This window comes from Camelus ferus, chromosome 22 (assembly GCF_009834535.1).
Source record: "Camelus ferus isolate YT-003-E chromosome 22, BCGSAC_Cfer_1.0, whole genome shotgun sequence".
NCBI lineage: Eukaryota > Metazoa > Chordata > Mammalia > Artiodactyla > Camelidae > Camelus > Camelus ferus.
The window spans coordinates 15811905-15821532 of NC_045717.1; positions in this window are offsets into that span (position 1 = coordinate 15811905).

The following is a 9628-nucleotide window of genomic DNA, read 5'->3' on the forward strand; positions in this document are numbered from 1 at the left end:
CAGAACGTGGTCTGGAGCAGCTGAGCCCCAGGCCCTCCTAGTGCACGTCAGTTCTCCAGCTTTGCTAAAGACACAGGAGCCAGAATTCCACACACATGCCTTATCTTTCTTTTCCCTGTCACCCCAAGAACTTCCTTTCCCTTCCTCTGATAGAGTCTTCTTCATGGCCAGCATTGATCATAACTGTGATTAAATTATCGCCCATGTGATTCTTTGTCTAATGTACATCATTTTGTGTAGAGGATGCTGTGGGCACCCTTCCCGGATCTCCTTTACTGCCTGGTGCACTTGTACCCCCAGCTGCTGCAACTATTGTCTGCTAATGGCTCACAGCCACCCCTGGTGAATTTCCCTCATCCAAACTGCCTCACCAGGGTGGTTATGCCCCCCAGCACAAACAGACCTTAGAGAGGTCCATACCAAAAATGGATTGGCATGGGAAACCAGAGGCTGAACCCCTGGCATCAAAATGGGACCAACTCTGATGCTGGTCATGCTCTAGGGTCCCCCTACCCAGAGCAATGGAGGCTTGATTCCAGGTGAGCCCACTTCCTTGCCTGCTCCTTCCCTAACTGGTCCTGCATCCCTCACTCCCTCACAAGTTTCCCCCAGACTCACACAACTTTTACCCCCATCTCAGGCTTCTAGAGAACCCAACCAAGCCAGGGTAGAAGTCAGCTCTCTGAAGGTCGGAACTGGATCTGGTGCAATGCTGGGCACATAGTAGTTGCTCAATAAATGTTTCTGTGGCCAAGTCATAAGCCCACATTACTATCTGGGGAGAATGTGGAGGAGTTCTATTACCCATGTTCATAAGAGAGGCTGACCAAAAAGTATCACCACATTTTGTCAAAATCTTCCATCCCCAGTCATCTTTACTACATTCCTCCTGCAAACTCAAGATCCATCAACACTTTCATGTGCTTTGAGCATATGGAGGCCAAGGACTTGTCAGAAAAGAAGGCACGTTGATCTATTTGCTTCCTTTGTTGCTTGTGTTTTTGGTGTTATTCCCAAGAAACCATTGTTAATACAAGGTCATGGAGATTAACCCCCAAGTTTTCTTCTAAAAGTAGTATGATTTTAGCTCTTATGCTTAGGTGTTTGATCCATTTTGAGTTAATTTTTGTGTATGGTATGAGGTAAGGGTCCAACTTCATTTGTTTGCATGTGGATATCCAATTATTCTAGTACCTTTTGCTAAAGAGACTATTCCTTCCCCATTGAATGGTCATGGCACCTATGGTGAACTGAATGTTTATGTCCCCACTAGATTCATATGTTGAAGTCCTAACCCACAATGTGATGGTATTAGGAAGTGGGACCTTTGGGAGGCGATTAGAGTTTAATGAGCTCATGAGGATGGGGTCCTAATAATGAGATTAGTACCCTTATAATTCTCTCTCTTTCTTTGTCTCTCTCGGTCTTTCTGCCATGTGAGGACACAGCAAGAAGGCAGCCCTTTACAGGCCAGGAAGAGAGCTCTCACCAGGAACCGAATTGGCTGGCATCTTGATCTTGGACTTCCAGAACTGTGATAAATAAATGTCTGTTGTATGAACCACTCAATGTGTGGAATTTTGTTACAGCCACCCAAGCAGACTAAGAGAGCGCCCTCGTTAAAAATCAATTGATTATGAATGTAAGGCTTTATTTCTGGATTCCCAATTCTATTCCATAGATATATTTGTCTATCCTTATGCTAGTACCATGCTGTCTTGATTACTGTGGCTTTGGATTAATTTTCAAAATCAGAAAGGGTGGTCTTCCAACTCTGTTCTTCTTTTTCAAGCTTGTTTTGGGGGAGAAATGTCTGTTCAAGTTCTTTGCTCTTTTTAAATTGAGTTATTTATATATTTTTACTGTTAAGTTGTAAGAGTTCTTTTTATATTCTGGATACAAGTCCCTTATCAGATAGATGATTTGCACGTGTTTTCTCCCATTCTGCAGGTTGTCTTTTTCACTTTCTTGATGTTATCATTTGGGGCACAGAAGTTTTTCATTATGATGAAGTCTAAATCATCTGTTTTTCCTTTAGTTGCCTGTGCTTTTGCCGTCATTGCTAAGTAACCGTTGTCTATTCTAAGGTCGCAGATTGATTCCTGTATATGGTAGGGGTCCAACTTCATTCTTTCACATGTAGATATCCAGTTGTCCCAGCACCATTTGTTGAAAAGACTGTTCTTTCCCACTGAATTGTCTTGACACCCTTGTAAATGCTTTTTTTAGTATGTGTATGTGCCGTGCAATATTTGGGACAAACTTAGGGTAAAACATTTTCATATGTTTATCTGAAATTCGAGTTTACCTGGGTGTCCCGCATTTGTATTTGCTGAATCTGGCAACTCTATACTGGCATCTAGTGGGTAGAGACTAGGGATGCTACTAAACTTCGTATGACGCTCAGGACAGCCCTCCTGAAAACGAAGTTTTACCCAAAATGTCAATCGTACTGAGGCTGAGAAATCCTGGTGTGAAATAAACACAAGGATAGCATCACTTGACAACCAGCACCCCAGCAACTCTGAGAGTAGGTGACATCAGCCCATTTTCCAGGAGTGGAAACTGAAGCTCAGAGCAGGTAAGGCAAACTCGGGGGGCAGTGGGAGTGGAATTCACTTAGATTCTTTTTAAAAATCATCCAGGAGAATTTGTCCCAGAAGAGAGAAAGGGGCTTGTGAAAGGGACCTGGGCTACCCACTATGGATGTAGGCATCTCAGATCAATCTCCACGGATCCCACCCTCCACCCCTGCCAAAAACTTAGTCTGAGAAAATGTTAAGGCATTTGCACCTTAACACTACTCCAGGGGCTTCTTTAGGATGTCACGTGGAGAGGATGAGAAATAAAACAATGCTTGGTCTGGCCACAGTCTCATCACTGGAGGGTCCGGAGTCACTTTTGTTTACTTGGTTGTTAGTCATTTTTTAAAACCTACCAAGCAGTCATTAACATTCACCCTCTCTAGTGGGTTGAATGGTGTTCCTCCAAAAGATATGTCCAAGTCCCAACCTCCAGAACCTATGAATGTGATCTCATTTGGAAAAAGGATCCTTGCCGATGTAATTAAATAAAAGATCTCAAGATGACATCATTATGGATTTAGGGTGAGCGCTAAATCCAATGACAGGTGTCCTATAGGACACAGAAGACGAGAAACATAGAGGAGACCGTGTAATGATGGAGGCAGAGATCAGAATGATGCAACCACAAGCCAAGAAATGTCTGGAGCCCCCAGAAGCTGAAAGAGGGAAAGAAAGATCCTTCCCTAGAACCTCCAGAGGGAGCACAGCTCTGCCAAGAACTTGATCCTGGACTTCTGGCCCCCAGAACTGTGAGAGAATAAATTCCTGTTGTTTTCCCAAGAAAAGAGATACATGGACATGTACTGCAATGCTCGTAGCAGCACTATTTACATTAGCCAAGACATGGAAGCAACCTAAATGTCCACCAACAGATGACTGGATAAAGAAGTTGTGGTATATATATACAATGGAATACTACTCAGCCATAAAAAAGAACAAAATAATGCCATTTGCAGCAACATGGATGGACCCAGTGAAGTAAGCCAGAAAGAGAAAGAAAAATACCATATGATATCACTTATATGTGGAATTATAAAAAACCAAACAAAATTATTTACAAAACAAAAACAGACTCATAGACATAGAAAATAAACTTATGGTTACCAGAGGTGGTGGGGGAGGGGGTGGGAATGGATAAATTAGGAGTCTGAGATTTTCAGATACCAACTACTATATATAAAAATAGAGAAACAAGAAGTTTATACTGTATGGTACAGGGAACTATATTCAATATGTTGTATTAACTTATGGTGAAAAGAATATGAAAATGAATATATGTATGTTCCTATAGGACTGAAACATTGTGCTGTACACCAGAAACTGACACACTGTAAACTGACTATATTTCAAAAAAAATATTAAAAGTAATAACGGTGATGATGGTTACACAACATTTCATTAATGTCCTTAATGCCACTGAATGGTACAGATAAAATGGCAGATTTTATGTTACATATATTTTTCCACCAAAAAATATCTAAAAGGATAAAATTCAATTAAAAAGAAAAATACAACGCATGGCTGTGTTCTAACCATGAAGGATAGACTGTTGATGGGTTTGTGGTAATGAAAGCAGGTCTGGATTTACATTCCCACCCTGCTATCTGATTGCTGTGTGACCTCTCTCAAATGTCTTGGCCTCTCTGTGCCTCATCTGTGAAATGGAATTCTAGTGGCCCCAACACCCCATAGTGTCTTACTTGGCAGGCATAGGGCAGTAGCCAGCCAGCAATTATCAAGTCAGCTCTTTATAGATGCTCAATGTTCTTTACTTTGTCTACATTTTAACAATTCACTATTGGCATTTAAAAAAACAAAACAAAAAATTATTTCAGACCATGCCAAAGTCCCCTCGGGGCCTCCACCACAGGCACATGTCTCTCTCTCAGCCTAGTCTGGGTCCCAGGCAGATCTCTGCCAATCCCAGTCCTGTCCCCCTCAGTGACTTAACTCAGCCTGGCTTGCACCCCTGAATTCACCCACCAGTCCTGAATCCACAACTCTGCCCCCACATCCTAGTCCAGTCCTTCCTTGAGTTCCATGCCAGCCTCCAAGTCCAGGAAAACGGAATTCTTCTCTCGTACCAAGAGAGGTCCCTCGAGGGTAAGCAGCAGCCATGGCTGCTGTAGGGAAATTCCATGACTTTGGAAAAAAGGATATTTAGAATCTTAGCTTTTCCCCAGCCCAGTCGCTTTGAAATCCCATCTGTCGGGCTCCCGGCTCCCACAGAAGTGGCCCTCGCCAGCCATGCCCTTGCTGAGATGTGGCCAGCCCAGGCTGACTGTGGACCCCATTTGGGGCTCCCTCCAGGAACAGTGGGTGCTTGTGGGTTTCTAGGGGCCCCCCTCGTGGTCTGATTCTTGCTTCAAAGGGGCCCCTTGTGGGACATGGATGTGTGGCCAAAGCCCCAGCGATGCTGGTGGGGAAAGAAAAATAGGCGTGTGTGTATGTTTTATAGCCTTCCTCCACTCTCTGAACGGCCTCTTTGAAGGTGATGATGGGTCACAGCAGGCCTTGGGTTGGGGGGACAGCGGGCAGCTACCTTGATTCTAATTCAACCACAGGTTGCTTTTTTGGGGGATATGCTGTGGGGTGTCTGGAGAGGTGGGTTTTGGTCTGGCCTCAAAGCTCCGGTTCCCAAAGAGACTCAAGGCTGCTATTGTGAGAGGCAAGGCTCCGGGGAAGAAGTCAGTCCCAAGGGACCCCCTTCTATTCCCATACCAGGCTGCACGCTGGGCTATATTTCGGGTGGAATTTCACTGCAGCTGTTTCAGAAGGTGTTGGGATGGGAAACTGAATAATACCTCCCGGTGAGCCCCGACCCAAGTCACTCTCCCCACTTCACAGAGAGCTATGTGGCCTCTTGCAGCAGGGAGATGGCCAATAAGCAAAAGTCATCAGAAATTAGTAACTGGGGTGGTGGGTTCAAAGGTGACAAAACGATAAAAAGGAGAACGGACCACATCACACACACCAGTAGGGCCACCATCCAGAACGGAAAGCAGTGTCTCAAAGAGGTGTGTGTATCCGTGTCCACAGCAGCACTAGTCACCATCGCCAAGAGGTGGAAACAACCCAAGTGTCCATCAGATGATGAACGAATAAACAGAAGGAAGTGCCTCCTTGTGGTGGAATGTTACTCGGCCATGAAGAAGAATGAAGCTCTGACACATGCTACAACATGATGAACCTTGAAAACATCACGTCCAGGGAAAGAATCCAGACAGGGAAGGCCACACAGCATATGGTCCCATTTCTATGAAATGTCCAAAAAGGCAAGTACACAGAGACAGAAAGCAGATTAGTGATTATAGAGGCTGGGGGAGAGAGGATGGGAAGTGACTGCTTAGTGGGGACAGGGTTTCCTTTTGAAAGTATTCTGGAACTAGACAGAGGTGATGGTTACACATGAAGTGAATGTACTTAAGGGCACTGAATTGTCACTTTAAAGTGGTCAAAATGGTAAGTTCCGTGTTGTATGTATTTTACCACAAAAAAGGAAAAAAGAAAAGAAAGGAACCTGTCCCAGTCTCCTCCTGACTTAGTCAGGACCCAAGCCTCACCCATCAAATGGAGCAAAATCAAATCCTTCCTGTATAAGTCAAGATTCCCCAGGGAAACAGAACCAATCAGTTATATATAGACATACAAAAAGAGATCCATTGTGAGGGATTGTCTTACATGATTCTGGAAGCTGAGAAGTCCCACAATCTGCCATCAGCAACCTGGAGCCCAGGAGAGTCAATGGTGTAGTTCAGTCCAAACCCAGACACCCAGGGAGATGACAGTGGAAGTCCCAGCTGAGTCCCAAAGATCAAAGACCAAAGCACCTATGTCTGAGGGCAGGAGAAGGTGGAGAGCCCAGCTTGGCAAGAAAGAGCACATTCACCCTTGCTCCACTTTTTTGTTTTATTCTGGTCCTCAGTGGAGTGTTAGATGCCCACTCATATTGATGAGGGTGAACTTCCTTACTCAGTCCTCTGATTCAGATGCTAAGCCCTTTGGAAACACCCTCGCAGATGCAGCTAGAAATAATGTTTTACCAGCTCTCTGGGGACTCCTTAGCCCAGCCAGGTTGACACTCGTAATTAACCATCAAGAGCTAGAAGAGATACTGCGAGCTCCTGATATCACACATACAAGTTCTTTCGTTAATTACAGTGACTGTCAATTGAGAGGTTATTATTCTTCTGTCCTAAGCATGTCACATGGACCATTTCATTCACTCTTCTTGACCAGGCAGGGACTGGCATGATCACCATTGTACAGAGAGGCAAAGTCACTTACCTGAGGCTGCACAGCCAGGGAGGGGCTGAGCTGGGAAATCAGTGCAGATCTGTTGGATTGAAGGATGTTTTTAGCTTCCAGAAATTTCATGCTTGTCAAATGCCTCATGGAAAGTTTGGTCACCAGCTCTCTTTTCCTTTCCCCAGAAGACCTTCTTTCTGTTCTTCAAAAGCACACAGCCCATTCTGGCCTCAGGGCCATTGCATAGGCTGTTCCCTCTGCTTGGAATGGTGTTTCCCACACCCCTGAGCTGCTAACACCTTCAGATCTTGGCTCAGATGTCAGGTTTTAGGGAAGCCTTCTCTAGCTTTCCCAAGATGATCAAACCACTGTGCCTGTCATGGCCTTATTCCCTCTTCTCCCAGATGTAACTTCACTTGATGTGTTTATCTGTATTTCTCTCCCTCCCCCTGTGAAGCCTTGTGAAGATCTGACATGAGGTCTATATGAATTTCTTGAGGTTGCCACATAAATGGCCACACATGGCAGCTTACAAGAAAAGGAATTTGTTCTCTCACAGTTTTGGAGGCCAGAAGTCTAAAATCAATGTATCAGCAGGGCGGTGGTTCCCTTTGAAGGTTCTAGAGGAGGATACTTTTTTTGCCTCTTCCAGCTTCTGGGGGTACCCGCATCCCTTGGCTTGTGGCCACATCACTGCAGTCTCTGTCTCCATCTTCTCACAAACTTCTTCCCTGTATCTGTGCCCTCTCCTCCTCTTAGAAGAACAGCAGTTATTGGATTAAGGTCCCCTCTGCTCTAGTATGACCTCATCTTTTTTTTTTTTTAAATTATTTTGTGTGTCTGTGTGGCGGGGAGGTAATTAGGTTTCTTACTCACTTCTTTTAATGGAGGTACTGGGGATTGAACCCAGGACCTCGTACATGCTAAGCATGCACTCTACCACTTAAGTTATACCTTCCCCTAGTATGACCTCATCTTGATGACATCTGCAAAGACCCTATTTCCAAATAAGTCACATTCACAGGTACCAGGAGTTAGAACTTCAGCTTATCACCTTGGGGGCCAAATTCAACCCATAACAATGTCTACCACGTAGTTATGCTCATTGAATGTTGGTTGGACAAGTAAATGATATTATATTGAGACTCAATTCCAAGTTTCCACTAGACCTCAGGACACGGCCTGGGAGATTAGTTCATGTGTAAAACTTGAAGTCTGCTCGCTTCCCAGCCTGAGTGAGTTTCAGGAACATCTAAAGTATTCCTAGAAGGCCAAAACTACCCCCTAAACCAGGAAAGACTATGACTCAGCATCTCATCGGAAAACTTAGGACAACAATAATGAAAAAAGGCTGAGCTCTCAAGCAAAATAAAAAAGCACACAGATTGAAAGGACAGTAAGAGGCCACGACTGACCCTCACATCAGCCCAGGCCCAAGGGTGGGGGACAGCGCTGGGTGGGTGAGGATGCAGGACCCTGCGGATGTGAATGGTGGGGGGCATGGGCAGTTTGGGAAAAAGGACTCAAAAATGTACAAACTGTTTGGCTGAGGGTTTGCACATCCAGGAATTTACTCAGATGAACTCACATGGGTACCCACAGGACAAGGTACTAGGATTTTTACTGTCATATGGAAAACACCAGGAGCTACGCGTGCAGAGCATACTTAATCAGAAGAGTCTGAGGGGGAGGGTATAGCTCATTAGAGGGGAAGGTATAGCTCAGTAAGGGGGAAGGTATAGCTCAGTGGTAGAGTGCATGTCTAGCATGCATGAGGTCCTGGGTTCAATCCCCAGGACCTCCATTAACATAAATAAATAAACCTAATTACCTCCACACCCCCCCCCCAAAAAGAGATTCTCTCCTTGACCAAACTCAAAGCAAACTCCTGTAAGCTGTCTTCTCAACTAGGCCCCAACCTTGGCCTATAAATACTTGCACAAAACTAACATGGTAACACTAACATGATATCCATAGTAACACTAACATGATATCCATAGTAACACTAACATGGTATCCATAGTAACACTAACACGGTATTCGACAGCTCAAGGCCACATCCCTAGGATGACCCCAGCCCCTCTTATAGTGCCTGTCTGAGAAAACTCAGGGCTTCTGAAAGAATTGACCACTTGTTCCAGCCAACTCCTGAGGCTGAGGTCCCTTGTCTCCCGGCCTTGGCGGGAGGGTAGGAGCCAAACTTCGAGAAGCATTAGTTGGCAAACCCAGATGGGTTTCACCTGAACCAACTCCTCCTTCCTGCTTTTTGTACTTTTCACGTCTCTGATCCTACAGAGCCCCCACAGCAGAGTGATTCAGGTTTTTTGCTTTTGGTTTTTTTTGCAGAGTATATTCCATTACAGTTTATTGAAAGATATTGGGTATAATTCCTTGTGCTATAAAATAAATCCTTCTTGCTTATCTATTTTATGTATAGTAGTCTGTATCTGTCAATCCCATAGCACTAATTTGTTCCTCCCCCCTTCCCTCTCCCCTTTGGTAACCATAAGTTTGTCCTAATTGCTTCAACTGGTGTCCAGCTTCATTTATCTTTTTTTAAAAATAATTTTTATTTATTTATTTTTAAAAGTTAAGCTTTTGGGGGGGAGGGGGTGTAACTAGGTTTATTTATTTACTTGTTCGTTTTTTGAAGTTTTTTTAATGGAGGTACTGGAGATTGAACCCAGGACCTCGTGCAGGCTAAACATGTGCTCTACCACTGAGCAATTACCCTCCCCACCAGCTTCATTTATCTTTGACAAAGTGGAGTTTCTCCCTCCTTAGGGAAACCTCAG